This window comes from Chrysoperla carnea, chromosome 1 (genome assembly GCF_905475395.1).
Source record: "Chrysoperla carnea chromosome 1, inChrCarn1.1, whole genome shotgun sequence".
NCBI lineage: Eukaryota > Metazoa > Arthropoda > Insecta > Neuroptera > Chrysopidae > Chrysoperla > Chrysoperla carnea.
In genome coordinates, this window is record NC_058337.1 from 133,512,789 (window position 1) to 133,535,183 (window position 22,395).

At 28.6% G+C, this 22,395-nt stretch overlaps 1 protein-coding gene across 1 annotated transcript in view; it reads right to left on the reverse strand.

The window, feature by feature from the left end:
* The window catches only part of LOC123306093 (lachesin-like), a 607,394-nt gene that overhangs the window by 541,032 nt on the left and 43,967 nt on the right, over positions 1 to 22,395 (reverse strand). The window lies entirely within an intron of this gene.

Sequence of the window (22,395 nt, forward strand, 5' to 3'; positions counted from 1 at the left end):
AATCTTTTCTATAAACCAATTATACTTTCAATTTATAAGAACAACTTTGTACCAAAATGAAACAAATACAAATTAAGTATATATATATATATATATACTTTCTTCGGTCTTGTATTTGTCCGAACCGCCACAAACAATTCTATATGTATATATAAATGTATTGTTGTGTATATAAACAAACAAAACATTTTCTTTAAGTTTTCATTTAATTTCCGTTTTATTTATGATATGTATTTGTGTGTGGTAAGAATAACAATTTCAAGCATTGTAGTTAAGTAAGTATTTGATATACTAGTTAACAGTTAGTTAGTATAGATATTTTTAGGTTTGATTATAGACCGGTAGCTAGTAAAAAAGTTGGTCGTTGTTCTGATCTGTGCATTGCACATGTTAATCGTTTAGATTTTGATTCAGTCAATATAGACGAAAAAAAGGCCGGACCTGGAAAAAATTACAATAGTGACTCTGAGGTTATAGATCGTTAGGGGGGCATGTAAATAACTTTAAAAAAAATTAAGAGAATTTTTCGTTCCGCTGTTTTTGAAAAAATCCAAAAAAATGGGAAAAAAAAAATTTGGAATGCGTTTTTCTCGGAATCTATTGGTTTAAGGGATAAGTTTTTCAAATAAAAAATGTAGAAGACATTGTCAGCTACATTTTATGTCATTGGAGCAACGTCATACGAGTTAAATTACAAAAAGTAGGTGGCGTTAAAGTATCAAAAAAAGGGTTTTTCACGATTATCATTAAGAAAAAATGATGTTTTTGAAAAAGTGTAAATGATAAATTTGTTTGACTCAAAATTAGCTTCAACTTTTATTTAAACAATTTTTATGAAAAACTTACCGTTTCCGAGCTATAGTAAAACAATGTATGTTTAAAATAAACCAAGAAAATAAAAAGGAAATCAAGTACTCCTTTTCAAAATTTTAAAAAACTTAACTTTCAGATTTTTTAGCAAGCTGTATTTCAAAAACGGTAAGTTTTACAAAAAAATTGTTTAAATAAAAGTTGAAGCTAATTTTCAGTCAAACAACTTTTTTATTTACACTTTTACAAAAAAATCATTTTTTCTTAATGAAAACCGTGGAAAACCCTTTTTTTTGATACTTTAACGCCACCTACTTTTTGTAATTTAACTCGTATGACGTTGCTCCAATGTAGCTGACAGTGTCTTCTACATTTTTTATTTGAAAAACTTTTCCCTTAAATCAATAGATTCCGAGAAAAACGCATTCCAAATTTTTTTTTCCCATTTTTTTGGATTTTCTCAAAAACAGCGGAACGAAAAATTCTCTTAATTTTTTTTAAAGTTATTTACATGCCCCCCTAACGATCTATAACCTCAGAGTCACTATTGTAATTTTTTCCAGTCAAAATGCCACATTTACTGTACCATTTCTTCAAAAAACAATTATAGTCTTATTTGACGAAGTTGCTCAGCGATTGCAATATATAACATAAATAAGAATATAAAACTTGAAAAATTTATAATAAACGTTTTCACTGTTGGGCAAGGCTTTAAAATGAATATAGGTTAAGCAGATAAAGCTCGTGATTTTCGTATAAACTATGAAATAGCGATTTAGCTTCATCAAATGTGAAAAGATAAGTTATAAAAATTCACAGAGCTAAGACTATGATAGACCCATCCAAATTATGGGTTTTAACATTACTGAATTTTTTTCAATGGACTTTGCAGTCTGAGGATTCTGAAAACAAGTCTGTGACCATTTAAGCCTTACTAGAGAATGTCTATCACTACTATTCAGCTACATTTATGAAAAATGGTCACGAAAAAATTTCGGGAAACCTTTGTATGACATCAAGATCTTCAAATTTTACCGTATATGCAATTCTAAACATGGACCGTTAATGCAAAGCTTATGAATCTATAAAAAAATAAACAATGTTTAATTAAAAAAGAGTGCGATCGTGGGACCCTCGTTGGGAACAAAGTTCTCGACGTAACCTGAACAAAAGCCAATATAAACGCTAAATAAATATTTTAATAAAATTTTATGAACTTGGTTTTCTAAATCTGTATTATAAATATATAAAATGTTTTTGATTGAAATAAAGATATAATCTAATTTGTTAGAGTAATTTATAAAAAAATTAACGTTTATAAATTGTTGTTCGTTTGACAGTTAACAGGATGAATTTGGTTACGTGACGTTACCCTCACACTGTTACGTGAAGATTTTGACCAGTTAGTTAGCAATGAAAAGCCGCGTTAAAGAGCTTCAAAAAACCGTTCTTCTATCAAAATTACCCCTTGCATTAATTTATTGATAAAAGTCATGTGAAGAATAACAATGGAGTCTCAACCTGTCTTTTTCATTCTGGACATGGGTCTAAATTGTTTGAGATGCTATATTATTATTTCACTGCAATAATTTTAGCAACAAACAAACTATTTAATAACACCTAATATAATATTATTTGATAAATATAAATAATAATAATTCAAAATACCGCAAAACCACTAATGAAGTGGTTTTTGATGTGTATTAAAGTGATATTACTCTACACACATACACACACACACTCACAATCATCTACATACACGCCCACACCTACTTATAGGCTGTTTAAAAAGTTTAAATAACATTTAATTTTGGTACATGTAGATAGTCCAGTTGGATAAAGCACTGGTATGGAATGCCAAAGGTTGTGTGTTCGATGCCCACTCGAGTGCATTTTTCTTTATAATTTTCCTATCGATACAAAAATTTTAAAAATTGTTCAGGCTTATTAATTTTTACCAAAATTGGTAAGCACATTTTTCTTTTATTGGCAAGGCTATAATTTGGTTCGTTGTGGTACCGTCGAACTAACAATACATGCAAAAACAAATTATAAATAGTATTAGAATAATTTGGGATCGGAACTGAAATTTTTCTACTTTTTTAATACGATTTTTTTCGAATTGATCAAACTTGGAAGATATATTTTAATAAAGATTAGCGCATGTATTTTTAGGTGATATTTCTATTTAACGATTGGTTAGATCTAGTTTTTTGTATTCTTAGACCAAAGATACTTTTGATACCCACTTTCGAAATGAAGGGTAATTTTTACTAAAAAAATTGGGTACACCTGACAATTAATCGAGTAGCTTCCTTGATTCTCTTATGTCATATACCGGATGCTTTTTTAAATTGACATTTACAAAAAAATAAAAAAATAAGTCAGATACAAAAAATTGTTTCTAACAAAAGTTTGTTCATTTGAAAACCTTGATCAATTCAAAATGCATGTTTAATTTTAGGCGGAAATTCATTTTTTCAAACGATCCTCATATTCGTATTTAATAGAAAAAAAAGATATCTTTTATCCGAAAATAAATTATTTTTGATGCATATTTATTGTGATGTAAGGAAAAAATAATCGTTACTTTTGTTGATTTTTTATGCGAGAACTGTTGTTTTTTAAAAAAATTCGTAGAATGTGAAGAAAAGTGTTTTTTTTTTTTGAAGCACGAAAAAATTGAGAATTTTTTTCAAAATGTCAAGTTAAAAAGCCACTCTGTATAAAATGCTATATCATAATTGGTACTAATACCAAAATTGGAAACTGACAATGTATTCAGGAAATCATACCTAAGCCATTCGGCGCCACAAAAAGCATAAGAAACTAAGAAACTTATTACATATATTTTCACCTTCAAGAAATGAGCAAACAAAGAAAAAGATGTCGTTATTTTATAAATCAAATAATCAAATATCCAAATAGGCTTTCTACAAATTTGGACATAACCAAATTGTTTGATTACCATAATACGTTTATTTTTTTTTATTTTGTTATTTTCACAATAAATTTTGTATAAATATTATAAAACAAAAAGTCATCAGTAAGCAAAGAGGAGTAAAAAGGAGTAAAAAGCCTACTCCATCATATTTTTTCTAGGTAGGATAAAAACAACAAGAGCAAAATAATATAATTTTAATAAAATTTTATTTCATGAAAATTGTTCTATTACACATATATTTTTTATATTGGTTTTATGTTGAACAAATATGTTATATAGGAACAAAAGTTTTGTTTTCTAAGTAAAACCATAAATTGGTAGCAAACTATTGGAGAAATTTCGCACGAAAGTTAACGGTAGCGAAAAACTAACAATACAGATGAAAAGCTTGACCCCAAATTAGTGGGTTTCAAAAATAATTCCATTCAGATCAGATATAATTTGGTCGTGTTATCAATAAAATCTATTTTTTTACCTTTATGACATCATATAAATAGAAAAAAAAATTTTTTTCTCTATCACAACCAAATTATATCCAATTTTGATAGTCCAAGTATGGAATCCTACTAAATTTGAATCATTTTCAAATTGATAGTCAAATTATTCCTATTTTCAATAGGCTTCAAGAAACTGTGTCCCTAGATCCAAAGTTTAGCACAAAGGTGAACAAGAGCGAGAAACTAACAGGAGAAATGAAAAGTTTGGCCCAAAAATAGTGGGTTTCAAAAAAAATCTGTGTTATCAAGAAAGGTCGAAAGACCTTAATGACGTCATAAAAATTGAAAAATTTAATTTTTCTCTATCAGAACCAAATTTTATCCAATTTTGATAGTCCCAGTATGGAGTCCTACTAAAGAGTCATACTTTTCAAATTTATAGTCAAATTATACCTATTTTGAAAAGATTTCAAGAAAGTGTGTGCGTGGATCCGAAGTTTAGCACAAAGGTGAACAATAGCGAAAACCTATCAACACAGATGAAAAATTTAAACCAAAATTAGTGGGTTTATCGTATTGTCTGGAATTCTGACCTTTCGGGCCGATTTTAGGTGGTATTTAGAATCGAGTTGAATCGAGTATTAAGAGCGCCTATAAATTAATAATAAACTCTTGTTTAAACCATTATGACAACAGTTTTTTTTTTTTGTTTGAACATATTTTTCTTTTTATATTATATTAAATAAATATTTTTGGAACATTTTTTCATATTTGCTTGGTGTGTGCAACACGAGGAAAGAATAACATAACATTAGAATAAATTTTAATATTTGTCTATTATATTATTGTATGTTTTTTTTTATTCTACTGATGATGTTCATCATGGATTTCCATTTGGATGACTGAATGAACGACACAGTCAATTTTTTCTTGTTTTTTTTTTCTTTTTTGGAACATTTATTTTTATGAGTTGATCATTTGCCATCTACAAAAAAAAATATAGGTGTATAGGAGCGTCTAATAATATACACATTTGGCAACGAATATATCTGTATTTATAACTGGATATGCACATTTATTTTTACACCATGTATATATGAAATATACATAGTATATTATTACACCATGTATATATGAAATATACATAGTATATTAAGTTTAGTCCCAAGTTCGTAACGCTTAAAAATATATTGATGCTACAAAAAAAATTTTGGTATAGGTATTCATAGAATCACCTAATTAGTCCATTTCCAGTTGTCTGTCCATCTGTCTCAGGACGAAAAAAGTGAGATCGAGTTCGTAAATGAGCAACATAGGTCAATTGGGTCTTGCGTCTGTCGGACCCATTTTGTAAACCATTAGAGACAAATGTTTAAATGTAAAAAATGTTCCTTATAAAAAAATAAATAACTTTTGTTTATAACATATTTTCGTAAACACCACTGTTTACCCGTAAGAGCGCAAATTATGCGCAAATTGTGAAGTATGTATTATATGGACTATGTGTAATGTGACAGAGTAATCAACAGTGTCTATACATGGTATTTTAACAATAAACTCAATCAATTGTTTTTTTTCACTTGTATTTTAAGCTATGTGAGTCAAAAAAATTTCAGTTCGAGAAACAGCAAAAATTTATGCTCTTAACCGATTTAAACCGATGAAAAAAGTGAAAATTCACTAGCTTTATATTTATACAAAATCAATATAAACTATGAATATTTATGATTGATTATGCAGAAAGGCAATCAATTACCATCTGTGAATGGGAAATAGAACTCGTTAATTTTAGAAGAAGAGCGCCACTTGAAAGAGAAAGCCAAATAAAGGCAGACCCGTCGAATTCTATTGTGATGACTTTACGTTTTTACACTGATTTCACTCTCTGAATAATTTTTTAGAAGTGCACATAAAGAAGTTTCTCTTTAAAAAAATCATGAATTGTTCACAAGAAACAAAAAGAGTTTCAAATTCCTATTCTCTTGGTTTCTAGAACTAACCAAAAAAACTGTAAAGAAAAGTGTAGTTTCAGTGCCTCATATCTTGAAGAACTAAGGGCGCCACAAAGGATTATTTATCCAGACACAGAAATTCTTTGCACAAACAAAAAAATTACTAGAATTTCATAGTAAACAACTATATATACTAGCCTAATAATATTTGTGTAAATTGTACCGAAATATCGACAGGACAGTTTGGCATCAATTCGAATATTGTTTTTTTTCCTTATATTTTATACACCTCATTCTTTCCAAATAATTTCCATAAAAATATTCGCTAAAATGAAAAAACATTTTTGCTATTTTTTTTTTGCTGTTGTTATTATTGTATTTACACACCAAATTATTATTCTGTTGAAGAAAGAGGAAAATGGAAAGGAAAAACTTTATACATTTAAATGTTATTCGAAAAAACCTCTATATACAAATTATGCTATCAGAGTTAGTTACGATACTAGTGGGATAATAGCATTATAAAGATACTAGCGTGATAGCCGCCCGCTTCACTAAGTTTAAAAGTAAAAATCACGACTTAATAGCCTCGAACTCTCTCCTTCCATAACACTCGCAGCGATTGTTTTACACAGCTAAAATATATGCACAGTATATCAGAAAAGATACCCATGAATTGCTTGACATGTATTAGTTTAAATTTTTACAGAAATATTTTATTCATGGTTCTGTGATGATCATACATGAAGCAGTAAAATGTCAGATTAAATTTAATTTTTCTAATTTTTTTTCAATATATCTTTATAAATTATAGTTAATGTAAAATTTTGGTATAAGTGTTCTTAAAATCACCTGATTAGTCCATTTCCGGTTGTCTGTCTGTCTGTCGTCTGTCTGTCTATCAGACGTAAAAAATGATCTCGAGTTCGTAAACGACCAACATAGGTCAATTGGGTCTTGGGTCCGTAGGTCCTGTCTAGTAAACCGTTAGAGGTAGAACAAAAATTAATGTGTAAAAAATATTCCTTATAAAACAATTAACAACTTTTGTTTGAAATATTATTTCGTAAACATCACTGTTTACCCGTGAGAGTGCAAATTATGCGCAAATTTTATACTATGTGTTATATGGGAATATCAGTTAAATATGTGTAACATGTATGTATGTGTAATCTGACTGAGTAGTCAACACTGTCTATACATGTTATTTCAACAATTAACTCAGTCAATTGCTTGTTTTACTTGTTATTAGTTTAGATTTTTTACAGTAATTTGGCCAATTTGATTGGTTGAAAATGATTGTGGTAATGAAAATGACTACGGTAAGGAACTATTTTTCGCACGCAAAATGAGTGACAAAAGTAGTTCTTATTCATAATAATAATAACGACCAGGAAGCTTAACGAAGATCAAGAGAGAAGTTGTGAAGAAAATAAAGGGGAATTCTTCTTAGAAATTGCGCTATTATTCCTAGAAAAAAAACAGAACCTCTATTTAACGATTTTATCATATAGAGGTTGAATATTTGATACATATATAAATGTTGTTCGAATAGGAATTTGTTCAATACATTACAAAATTTTGGGTAGGAACACGATATACATATATTGTTTGTTATTGGACAATAGAAATAAATTTCCTTGAAATATTTTAAATAATAAAGATGAAATAACGCATATATAATATTATATATACATGAATATATCGTTGGTTAGTTCAGATAAACATGTCTTCAGTTTTCTGTATATTTTTTTATTCGATTTTTATTTACAATGTGTTCAAAAATCATCCTAAAATAAGGCTGAAATGATCTCATTTTAAATCCCTATTATATTATAAATGTGAAAGTAAGCATGTTTGTTGGTTTGTTTGTTTGTTACGCTTTCACGCTAAAACTAACGAATGGTTTTTAATGAAACTGTACAGCAATGTAGCTGATATATGAGAATATCATATGACCTATAATTTAAAAAAATTGATTTAAAAAAAAAATAAAAAAATTTAATTTAATTTGACATTTACTATTATTTAAATTTTTACAGAAATCTATTATGGTTTAAAAAGATAATTATAGATGAGCAGAAATTGAAAGCAAAATTATTCATGTCTTGGGCAATTATTTCTTTAGGGTTTTGGTTGATAGTTTGTCTTTGGTATTGAAAGATTTAATTGACTTATTTTAAATGAAAAATAAAATTAATTCATAATTTTGCCGTGAAGCAGAGACTGTGATCTTGAAACAAATGGCATAAATAATTCTACGAAAAATAAGTAAATATCGACCCAATCAATACAAGAATAAAAAGCTAAAATTTGAAAATGACACGATTTTTTGTACACTTTGTACCAACAAATAAAGTCAAAAATCATGGTTATTTATTAAATTAAAACATTTCCAACAACAAAATTAGAAAAAATAAACTTTTGCCTTTTATAATATTATATGATTATTAAAAAGTACAATATCGTATATTATTTATTCTATCTATTTATATTCTAAAAAGTCGAGTATTAAAATCTACCAAGTCATGTTTCATTTCTACATATATTCTATCAGACATATTTACAAAACATATTCTTCCAGTACATTAGCCTTGTGGCAAAATATGGAAATATAAAGGTATTGGTTCCATTTATATATAATAATAATAATAATATGTGATATTTTATTGTGAATTAAGTATGTATTGGAAATCATCTTCATTGAATTTCAGAATCCGAGAGCTGGCAGAATACAGAGTCATGCACGTTATTCGACACGATAGATTAAAACTAAACTGCTTGATTCAAAGTAAATTTTGTGTCAGGGATAAATAGAAGCTTATTGGTATGATGTCACAGTGTGGAAGTAATTTTTTTTAAATAGAAGATTCTGTAGGTATATTATTTTACAGTCAAAGTACATTTGCAGAAAATCGGATTAAATTTTTTCAGGTGAAGTGAATATGCAAGAAATGAACGTTTTAAATTTGCTTAAAAGAGATGGGAAACCTTTGAATGCAATCTTTGATTGCTTATCAGTTCTTCGTTTTTTAATCAATTTCAATTTCCGCTTTCAAATTTTATAATGATATCAAATTTCGTTTTACATTTTTATGGGTGGAAATATGGCAGATTCGATATCAGGGTTATCCCCTATTGCGACTACATTTTCAGACTATGGGAGACTACTAATCGATTGGATTAAATCAGTTCGCGATTAGAACAGTTAGAGCAATAGGAAAATCGTTGGTATTTGATAAAGAATTACATTTTGCATCTGCTCTTGGCATAAAATACAGGGCGTCTTATTTAAGTTAAACAAGTTATTACCTTTAAAAACTTGTAATTCTTTAGCTATAATTTTGGGGCAACATGTTTACGTAATTCAATTATTCATAATTCCCACAAAAAACTTAATCGATAAGTAGACTCTAAGTTGAAAAACGGATATAAGCTTTGAGAATTATACGTTAAAACTGCTACTACATTTTTTTTTTTTAAATACTGAATATTTCGAGAATCGTGAATTTTAAGTGAGGTGGTAAACTTTTTATTTCGACCGTAGAACCTGAAAATAAAATATTAAACAATGTTCTATTTAAAAAAAATACAACTTTTCGTGTTTTCCGGACATTCTGAACATTTCCTAGAGGTGGCTTATATTACACCTTGCTCCCAGAATATTATTTAAAATATATAAATATGCCTGGGAACAATATTATATGTGTATGATTTCAATTGCTGGAAGGTATTATATGTATGTTTTGTTTTATTTCTAGAAAATATACAAAACTTGTTTTATATAAAAAGTATAATTGACCAAAGCTCTGCATACACGATACCTAATTCTCGAATATTTCTAAAACCATGCATTATGTCCCTTCTAAAGATCATTATATAGTTCTGAGAATTAATAAGATTGGTAATTCTGATATCTTGGCGTTCAATTCTCTTCCTCGGGATTGTTCATTAAAGCTGCTGACTACGCTGTTAATAGACCCGTGACAGCTATACATAGAATCAAGAATATAATGGTTAAATCCAAAATGCAACCCTGGGATGCCCGATTTCAGCTATTTGACAGTGTAGTGTCAACTACATTGCTATATGGGGCTGAGAGCTGGTGTTTACGATATCTCCGAAATATAGAAAGGGTCCAAGGAATATTTTTCAAAACTGTACTTGGTTGGCCACAGAATACCCCAAACTATATCATTCGATGGGAAACTGGGAGGGGTAATATTGCAGTAGAAGCATTAAAAAGGGTTTTAAGCTGGTGGGAAAGACTACCAAGAATATGTTACAATCAATTAATGTCACTTGATATAAATGGGGGTATGGATTGCAAATACAATTGGGTTACTCAGTTACAAGAGATACTTCGGGATCTTGGTTGTATAAATATATGGAATGAACAACGGGCACAAAGTATTAAAGAAAACAGCGAAATCATTCTTACCAATTATCAAAGAGAACTTTCCAACATGGATAAAAATCTAATTTTGAACTCCAGTTACAGCCCTATGTAATAGTATATTTTGAACGACTCTGTAAAATACTTTAAAATGAATTTAAATTTTAGTAAGATAAAGCTAGTTAGCCAAATCAGAGTCTCAGGGAAGCAAATCGTTAAAATTCATGCAAATGGCTGTTTATATAAATGGAAACAAGAAGAACTCTGTATTATTTGTAATTATAAAAAGCCTGAAACACTTATGCATTTTCTTTTGGAATGAACGATTTATAAATCGATGAGAAACCACTTTATTGGCAAGTATTTAAATTCAAATTTTAACTACGAGAATAATTTCATGGTCTTGCTGTCAAGTTTGTCCCCAAGAAAAATAAATGATATTTTCCACTTTGTAAATGGCGGTCTTAAATTGAGGAGCTTTTGTTTAAACGAATAATTGCATTGTTTGCTGCATTTCATACATTTTGGAAATAACTCAATGTAGAAAGAATTTACTAATTATTCGATTTAATTTTTGTTTTTATTCGAATAATATTTATATACTTAGTCTAAGATTTAACTTTAAGCTTCAATTTATAATTAATGCATTTAATTTAATTTTTTACTTTATATATACTTTCTTTTTTTTCTCTCTCTTGTATTATTGTTAAAAGCATTGTTGAATATTAGTATAGAGAATGTACCAACCGCTGTAAGCTTTATTGCAAATACAGTTACATTTATTATTATTATTATTAAATTCTGATATCAGCACTTTGTGCCAAATTTTACTTATATATTCAATACTAAAGAAATAAACAGCAAAACCTTAAAAAATCAGAAAAATTCGAAAATTTGTATAAATATGTATAAATTTATAAAATTTTCCATATTCTTTGAGAGTATGGTTTCCGAAAATCATTTTAGAAATAAAAAACTTATAACTTTACTTTGAGAAACTGCAGATCGTTTCAAATTTTAACTAACCAAATGTCTGGAAAGAGATAAGATATTCTATTTGACAATCATTACATGATATATATTAAAGAAAAAACAAATTATTAAAATTTTTTTAACAGCTATATCAAAAGACAAGCAATAATAATTAGAAAATAAAAATAATATTTCCATATTTCACACTGAAAAAAAAGAAGAAAAATATTGAAGAAAAAAAAACTCATACGAAATTCATAAAATACATTCATCGCCATAAAAATATAGTAATAATGAATTTTATGTTTATGATGCCTCTGCCTCATGTATGTTTTTCTCTCTGGTGCCGCGTTATTTTTACGTATCTAATAATAACGCTAGTTCCAGGGTGAGAATGGGTAAGCTTAATGTGAAGAGCATAGAATAGCTTATATTGTGTGAATAGTGAATTCGTTTCCTATATACTCAGGTTGTATTTTCCTGAATTGTATATACGTTTTATATAGTAGTTGAAAAGGGAAACGTAAAATTACCGTTTTGGAGAATTGCTCAGATGTGGACACTTCGCATCATTAAAAGCCTATGTCGATAATTTCTTCCACTTTTTGTCACCTGCTTTTTAGGTTTATAACGAATATATTATTACTCTAGCAAGTTTTTTCTGTCCTACTGTCCCATTTTCAAGCTTATTATGTCTAGGTTTCACAAAAATATGCTCACGGTCTAAAAATGTACCGCTTAAGAAAAAACACGCTTGACAAATAATTTGAACGAACAAATTTCAAAAATTAACCTTGCTTATTTTCTATATGCAATTTAAAAAGATACACCCCAAATGTAGATGGTGAATATGGAGCATCGAACTTAAGAAGAAAAAAAAATTAGCAATAAAATACTGCTCGCTTTTTATATTATTGATGATATATCGAATGAACGTTACTATCAATAGCGATATATAAAACGCGTAAATATTTAGTTCATATATTGAGTGTATATTTTATTTTTATTTTTATACATTGTACAAAGTGATTCACGCTATTAAATTGAGACAAACAAATCTTGGGAAAATTTTAAATTCAACATAATTTAGGCGATAACTGTTATTTTACACATCACAGGGTAAAACTAGACTTATAAAACCATAACAAAAATTGTAAAATTAATTAAATTTGATTTCTAAACTTGCAAAGATTATCGTCCGTCTCTTTCTTGCAAAACAAAGTTTTATATGAAGTTTCTGTAGTGATTGAAAGGCGTGATTTTATTTTTATTAGTAGCTATTTATATATTATATATATATTTTGATTATTTCTATAAATTCCCAAAAACCAACTTTACTTTTATGTAAGTTTTTCATTTGAAATGATAAACAATTATTATCACCCTTATTGCAAAAAGAACTCTATTTATAAGATATTCGAAGGAAAGGAAATCTTCGAATTTGTCCAGAACTCGTGCAAATTTACGTTAAAAATACTAAAATAATTGGCATAAATTAGATACTTGGATATATGTACAATTTATTTCAACTTATTTTCAATAAATGTTGCTCTACAACAATTTCGATAACATCAAAGAGCAAAGAATTCTATTAGCATTTAATTTTGGATAAAAAGCTGTATCCGTTAAATGAAACCAGTTGCAATTCAACGAATGTTATACACTCTATTTTTACTTTAATTTCATGCATGGTCTTTACGCATAATTCGCGAACACCAGGGTTTTGTGAAGATTTTTATCCCGTAAATTAAAAAAAAAGCATCGCTATACAGTTGGAACTTTTTGCAAAGGTTAAAATCAGTTAACAGAATCATTCTTTGCAATCTTATTTTAAAAAACTTTTCTACAGATTTTGTTATGAAAAAAATTTTTGGTACCAAAAAAAAAACGGTTCTTGTCCGTCCTGCTAAAACCAAAAAAAAAATTATTACAATGCGGCTGTGTGTGTATAATTTGTATATGTATACATACGATGTGTAAGTATTGTATAAAGTAACAACACTGTCATACGTATACAACAGTATGTCAGAATGTTTATATGTACTTGACAATAATAAACATGATACATTAAAAACTTCCTAAGCCTTCTGAAATCTTTCGACTTCGAAATTTTGGGGGAGGAAAACTTTGTTAAACATTACCTAAACCTAATACATCGTAAGAAAAATCAACACTGAATTTTTCACGAATGAAATATTATTTATACTTTAAACAAGAAGCAATGGAAAACAAAAACCAATGTACCAGAAGACAGAGAGCAACGAATAGCCAACAAAATAAAGCATGCTTAAAACAAAGCATAAAGTATTATAGTACAGTTAAAGATGTTACAAATAAAGGAAAAGTAGAAACCGCTCGCATTTTGGTAAAACGTCATGGAATCTGTTTTTTAGGTATCAAATATCATAAGAAACACATGAACTAGTGGCACAAATGTTTCTATTTGTTAATAAACAATAAATTTTTAATTCAATGGAACGGTAAATGTGAAAGTTTTCTTACAAAATTAAGAATTAGACAACTGGAACTACGTATACGTAATACATGTAAAATAGTTTTTGATAATTTGACAAACACTTAACATTTACGCCTCACAAGTTGCATAATATACTTTAATATCGATCGTTTCATTGAATTAAAAATTTATTGTTTTTTAACAAATAGAAATATTTGCGCCATTAACTCATGCGTTCATTAAATGATAATTGACACCCAAGAAACACCTTCCATGAGGTTTTAACAAAATACGATCGGCTTCTTTCATTTTCCTTTATTTTTCGATTTGGTATAACATCTTTTACTGTACTATTATTGCAAATCCATAATTCATCTCAAAAACTGCATAGCACAGCAGCACAGTTTTTATTTCTCAATCATTCTATTATCTATCAATAAATATCTCATTTCGTTCATACTGTAATCATATACAACATAAAACAGTACCTGTAAAAAGCGTATACACATTTGAGTTTTTTTTTATTCAATTCTCAATTGAATACTTTCAAACAAAAGTTGTTTTTGTTGTTGCTTTGTTTTTATATATTTTTTGTTTTTGTTTAGGTTATGTTGTTTTGTTTGTACTTAACAATATATAAACATTTTTACAGTTATATAGCACAACAATTCACACATAGTCACCTTTTAAAATGAATGAAATGAAATGAAATGAAATAAATTGACGAAGAAGAAATAATAATAATATGCTTTTAAAATGAAATCATAAAAATAATAATGTATTGATAATATGGTATAAAGTGTTTGTGAAATGGCAAGTACAGGAGATATGCAAGGATTGAATAATACTAAGGATTTCAATAAAACTTTATAAATGCATTTGTCGAATAACAAAGTTTCCAAAAATCTCAAAAAATTCCTAGGTCATCGGGCTTTTTATTATATTTTTATCGTTCAAAGTTGGCTGAAAAAATTATGAATCATATAGGTTATCCTTTTCAATTGGATATTTCTATATCAAAAAATCTAGAGTGATAAAAAACTATCTAAAATAATAAGACAGTCTTGTATTTTATAATTATAGAATAAAAATATAAGGTTGTCGATAGTATAAAAACAAAATTTTAATTTAATTATGAGTTCATCAATGATCCATCCATCATTTGATAAACAGAGACGACTATAGTTTGAGTATTGATGAAGAGAGATATCTATATTATCAAATGTATAAGCATCACTTGCACACAATATGTTATATATTTTTGTGGTTGCGTGGTATTGTAAAGCTAAAAATAACTCATTACTTTACCACAAAACATATATTTGTTTTATATGTATGTACCGTGCAATAAACCAAAACTTTTTCGCAATACTGTAGGTTTACTTCATCATCACCTTAAGCAAAATAACTTGCATACACGCATTGTCAACTACAAGTTGGGGAAAATTAAGTTGAAAGATTCCAATACATTCTTACAAACATACAGGTCAAACTAATAAAAACGTGTTAAAACAAGTGAAAGTTACAAAATTCAGAAAACCCGCGAAACGTTTCAGGTACGGAACCCTAAACTTGCACTTGAAACATATCTAAGAACACTTTCCATTAAATTAGCGTTTTCCTTATAGCCTTCTCCAAACTGAAGCGATTTTGAGGATCAGTTGTTGTTCCAGATACGGAACCCTAAACTCACACTTAAAACATAGCTAATAATACTTTCCATTAAATGACCTTTTAAACGAAACAAAAATTCACGAAACAGGCTGACAGACAGACAGACACACACATATAGTGGTCAAAGTTATAACACCCCTTTTTTGATTCCGAAGTTACAAATACAATCAACTATACATTTTCACCTTCATAATTAAAGAAACACTCTGTATTTCGATATCACACTTTATATGATATCAATAAAAATGATTTTATCGATATTATTAAAATATATTCGGAATTATTTTTGCATTTTTTTTTTCTTGTGTCATTACAATTTTATTACGTTTATATTATTATAGCATAGTATAGTAAAGTACTTCTTACTTATTGCTATTTAACACTTATCGTGTTGTTAATAAGTGCTATGATGATGACTATAGTGATGGCGTTACGTTGTTGTATAAATTAAATATAGTACTTATTTATTGTAATGTGTATCAATTCACAATTTTATTTTAATGGGTTCTAGTTTTTAAGATGTATTCGTTTTATTTGAAAATAATGATTTATTTACAGGATGGGTCAGAGATGTGTGTGCGATTTTGAAAACGTTAGAAAACTACTTAAATTGAACTTTTAAGTGAATTGCCTATTCACGAACACCAAGGCAATTTTAAATAAAAACCTTGATTTTTTTTAAAATATGAAATTGGATTGAGCCTAAATCAATTCTGAAAATTTTAGGAGGTTGCCTTATTATTTAAATAAATAAATAGCTTCAAAAGTAAGTTAAAACGGTAGATGGGTGATATGTTGGTGGAAATTAGAAAAAAACTATTTCAATTAAAGTTAAAACCTTAATAAATTATTGAAAATAAAGAAAACCCATTGTGCCCGACTAATTACGAATGTATAAGCATGGTAATCAGGACAAAAAATTGAAAAAATAAATATATTCTATTTTGATGTGAATCACTACATATTATAAAACAAAGTCGCTTTTTCTGTCCCTATGTCCCTATGTCCCTATGTCCTTATGTCCCTTTGTAAGCTTAAATCTTTGAAACTACGCAACGGATTTTTTTTAATAGATAGAGTGATTCAAGAGGAAGGTTTTTATGTATAATACATGCATATTATAGTAGAGTAAGGGGTTGAAATAGGGGTTGAAAGGGATACGCTTGAAAAACTAAAAAAGTTAGGCATCGATTAAGCTCAAATATTGACACGATATACAACCAGCTTCAAAGATCTATTGTTTTTATCTACTTTTAACCTTCGGAGGGTAGAAAGGTGTAGCGAGAAAGTGGGAAGGAATTATCGAATATTTACAAATATACCTAAGTGGGGTATCAAATAAAAGAGCATGACGTGTACATTACAAAACTGTTATCCCACGCAAAGAAATGTGGAGGGAGGGGTGCAAGTGGGGATGTTGCCCAGCAAAGCGGGTAGTTCACAGCTAGTTATGTTATAACTTGACAATAGAAGATGATTTTAATTACTATGCTTTCAGACATCAGAAGATGATTTTATACTTGTCGTCTACATTCATTAAGTAATAACAAAATTCATCATCAAAGTTGAAAATAAAGTAAAAATAATTTCAACCACAAGTCTAAATTTGCCTTGGCGCTCGTACTACCTTAAATTAAAAAAAGAAGCATTTAGGAAAATTAACTTAATATTACTACATTCAAAAAAAAAAAATTTTCCTCGTTTTTCCACAACGGTGGTTTGAACGGTAAATTGCCAGTTTCGTTCTATCAGTGTTTCATTTTTTGGGAATAGGTTATCTTGGTCCAGATTCTCTCTGCCTCCCTCTCTCTGCTGACACTCTTCTTTTCTGTATATCGAACTACTTTTTAATTGTTTAGTTAGCTTTATTTAGATAAATTTACAATTTACTTAAAATTCAATTTCTGTAATTTCTGTTGTTATACGGCGGTTTTAAAACTTCGCACATCACTGCATCACTCTGTATATAAATGGGTTTCTTATGTATATGCATTTTAATTGATTGAATGAGAATATTGATGAGATCAATGAACTTTTATAAGAAAAATTATACTTTATAAATTTTGAAATTATATCGGTTGTCTCAGAAGTTCGGATATAATAAAATGAGTATTATAAAAAAGTATAACACGGTGACATTTACAATTGATTCAAGTATTGTCAATATTCACTTCATTTTTAGGATTCCACACCCAAAGGTTAACCAACGGATTGACCAAGAAATATTTTTGTAGGTATTTATTAAAGCAAAAATATCACTTTCTTAAAACATGCAAAATACGAAAAAAATTGCTGCGAAAAATTTGTTGATTTTCATGTTTTGTTATATTTTCTCTAGCATTCACATTATAAGGAAAAATAGACCTTCAGTTTTCACTGGCACTGCAACATATAATAAACAATGCAATTTTTTTTCAATGGTTCTAAACTTTCTCAGAGAGCCTTGAACGATAATTGCGTTTATTTTTGTGAATGTATACATACAACATTCAAAGAAAACAATAAGATTTCGATCTACGAAATTTTGTGTTTGAATAAAGAAAATTTAGATAAAAGTGTAATCAAAAAACTTAAGGTAGTACTATCGGTAATAGACTTTGCATTCAGAATTTAATGAAACTTGACATAGTTGTTCATTATTATATCATAATTAACCAGTTAAAGTTTTAGAGGCCTTCAGAGAACTGAAAATCTGAACGTCCAGTTTTTTTAAATAAAATTAAATATGTGATTTCCCATAAGGATCAATGTTAAAATATCTTTTTTTCAGTTTTCTGAAGGCCCCTAAAAGTTTAACTGGTTAATTATGATATAATAATGGACAACTATGCCAAGTTTCATTAAATTCTGAAGGCAAAGTCTATTACCCATAATACTACCTTAATAGTCTGATTGATGAATAAAATTAAAATATTTATACCATGTATATATGAAATATACATAGTATATTAAGTTTCGTCCCAAGTTTGTAACGCTTAAAAATATTGATGCTACGAACAAAATTTTGGTATAGGTGTTCATAGAATCACCTAATTAATCCATTTCCGGCTGTCCGTCCGTCTGTCTGTCCGTCCGTCCGTCCGTCTGTGGACACGATAACTCAAAAACGAAAAAAGATATCGATCTGAAATTTTTACAGCGTACTCAGGACGTAAAAAGTCAGGTCAAGTTCGTAAATGAGCATCATAGGTCAATTGGGTCTTGGGTCCGTAGGACCCATCTTGTAAACCGTTAGAGATAAAACAAAAGTTTAAATGTAAAAAATGTTGCTTATAAAAAAATAAAAAACTTTTGTTTGAAACATTTTTTTGTAAACATCACTGTTTACCCACGAGGGCGTTAATTAGGTGCAAATTTTATAGTATGTTTTAATATAGGAACATCAAAGTGAATATCTTTTGTTATTTACGTGACGTCAAAAAAACAAACGATTGCGCATCAACACTTGCGCATTATATGAGAATATCAGTTAAATATGTCAGATATGTACGTATGTGAAATGTGACAGAGTTATCAACACTGCCTATACATGGTATTTCAACAATTAATTCAGTCAATTGTTTGTTTTCACTTGTTAGAATTAAAAACTTCTTGATATAAGCTCAATAGATTTCACAATACAGGCGGATAAAAACAATTTTTACTTGAGTTGTTAATTATATATTTTTAAAAATCGATATTCAATAATAATATATTGATAATATAAATATCGTGTTGAATGAAGATATCTATTTTGAATATTTTATATGTATCTACTGAATATGAAGTGTCACTAGAAACGTTAATAGATTTAGTCGATGAATACTAGCTTGTTAATAAAATCAAAAGTAACGTATATATGATAATATAGAATTGCATACAAAAACCATATAAAGAAAATGTATACAAAGTTATTTGTACAATACAGGGTGGTCTAAGTTATTTGTACAATACAGGGTGGTCCAAAGGCGTCCTTTCTTGCTTTGACTACTTGCGGGTTCGAATCCAGGCAGGGGCAGTGTGAAAAATAATAGTTAATGGGTAAAATTTCCAAAAACCCTTCATGATTTAAGGTTTTTGATGATAAGCACCATAAATTTCGAGCTTTTGTAAGCTATTTTAGCAATATTCACAATAATATCATTTTCTATTAAAATTTCAACAAACTTAAATTAGAAAAGGACGTTTTCCCGACTGTTGAGTCTGTTGAGAAACTGCCATTATTTAAACGTTAGCTACCACTTAATGAAATCCAAGGTGTTAGAACTTGGACCACAAATGAGTATGCAGGGGTTTCTTGGGGCGAAAAGCCGATCTAATAAGGTTTCATTTTCCAAAAACGTCATTTCATCCGTCTTTTCATGAAAAACTGAAAAATGCATTGCAAAATATTATTCTTCCTGACATCTATTGGTGTATATCGTAGTTAACGAAATAAAAGACATTTCCGAGACGTTCAAATTGGTATTTTTGTGGAGACATTTTAAACGGTCTTATATTAGTCATAAAATTTGTGTCTTTTTAAATCAAAAAATCCAGATATTACCCTATAAATAAGAAGAAATATATTTGGTTTCATAACCTCTACATAATTTTATTTTGAAATACACTAGCTAGTTAAAAACAGTTTGATTATGTGATTATTGAATGATGTTTTAGAGTGAAAATAGTAGAGAAATAATTAAAATAATTCTATTCATTTTAACTTATTTCACCACGTTTCTATCACAAGTTTTTTTTTTTTTTTAAATTTACCGAGTACGACTTACATTAAGCTAACGAAAACATGCTTCATGCCTTAAAATGTGGATAGTTATTTTAATTATAATTATGATGTTATTATGATTGTAAAATTTCAAGCGTGGGATGTTCGATCGAATCAGCTAAATTAAAGAAGGATGTAGAGCGAATCTCACGCTTTGGATTTTACACCATAATTAAAATTATATCACTACTATAATATTTATAAACACTCTGTAACTACATTGAAAATAAAATATAGAATATATTTACAAGCTAATAAAAGGTGTTCTTCGTGTAGGTATTATACATAGCTTGATGCTATTACTATTGATAACTTTATTTACGATATGATATATTTTATATTATAAAATTTGTTCAATAGCAAATCATTAGCATACATACTATATTATATCATATACACTACAGTATGACATATAATACGAAAGATGAAAGCTTGATTTTAGCTTCATATTCACTTCAAAAGTTCACTTCTCGATAATAAATAAATATTTTGTGATACACTATGATATAATAAATTTTAAATTATTTTATTTATTGAATAATAAAATATGTATACATTTAAAAAGGAATAATAATATTATTTTCTTCTTCTTTTAGTATCATCATTTGAAATAACTTAATACTATTAGAACTATGTTCCTTATCGCGCCTTTGACAGTGGGGGCTACACGGGAAGCACTGTAACCGACTGATACTTAGTGCATAGTATTCTCAACGAGTTCACGATCTTGTGGTTAGGGTGCCTGCTTCTCATGCGAATAGTCGTCAGGTCGAAACCCATCTACGTTAATAGGCTTTTTTTAATTACGACTTTATTACCTTTCCTTCATTATTCTCGTTATTGAATAATGCATAATTTTTAACGAAAGGATCATAGTTCTTACCGGGAGCCCTTAATACCTCTCTTAAAATATTTTATTTATAATGTTTTGCCAAAATTTCTTTTTAACTATTTCAAGTTAAATAAAAATTTTCCCCAATTGCATTCGTCCTTATTTAACCCGATGTGCGTCGATAATGGGAAAGTTATAAGAAATAACACCGACTTTAATGAAGATTTTTGTAACGTATTTATAGACTCCGGAGAAAATTCACCCAACTTAACAAAGTCATACGAGGGCATGGTACCCCAGCGGAAAGCATAGTAGATATTTCTTGAAACGAATACTATGTAGATTAAACGGATTTTGTCACGTATGTCCAAAAATTGTGCCATCTTTGATCGGAAATTTCACTTTTTGGCACAAAAACGGAAAACTAAGTATTTATCGTCCCAACTGTGCACTACGGGGTATTTTGGTCGCTGATTACGAATCCCATTTCTAATTATCCGGATTCTGCCACTTTTGGCCAAGAATTTCCCCTTTTCGTGTACAAAAACGGCAAATAAAGTATTTATCTTCCAAACTCTAGGGGGTAACTTTAGTCGGTAATTACGAATCCAATGTCCAAGCCTAGAAATTGTTTCAACATCTCGAGTAGTCGAATCTGACGGTAGAAAAATTGTCAGAAAATGTGTCTTTGGGCTAAAGTGGATTAACAAAACTGCCAGTCACAAGCATTTGAAGCATGTGATACACATATATCCTCCGTCGGATAAAAATGGCATGGTCTAACATAAAATGCCAGCTATGCACTGTTTTTGCTCGTAATGATTTTCAAATATTTCTACAAAGGGATGCCTTCATTACCAACAACACTCAGATTTTACCTAGGTTGTTTGATTTAATTTCAAATTCAATTATACAAAAAAAAATAAATAAATAAATGTTTTTCATTTTATATTATGGAAAAATAAAAATTTCAACTTTCAAAACAACAAAATGATTTAAATATTTTTGATTAAAAATACAAAAAAAAAGCAGAAATTCAAAAGCACTTTGATGATTTACCCAAAACAATTAAAATTCAAAGCCCATTCATTCAATTCCATGTTAAATAGTCAAAACATTCTCATTCGCAGCAGTTAGAGAGAGAATGTTTGAATGTATTTATTGTTGGTATTTGTACTT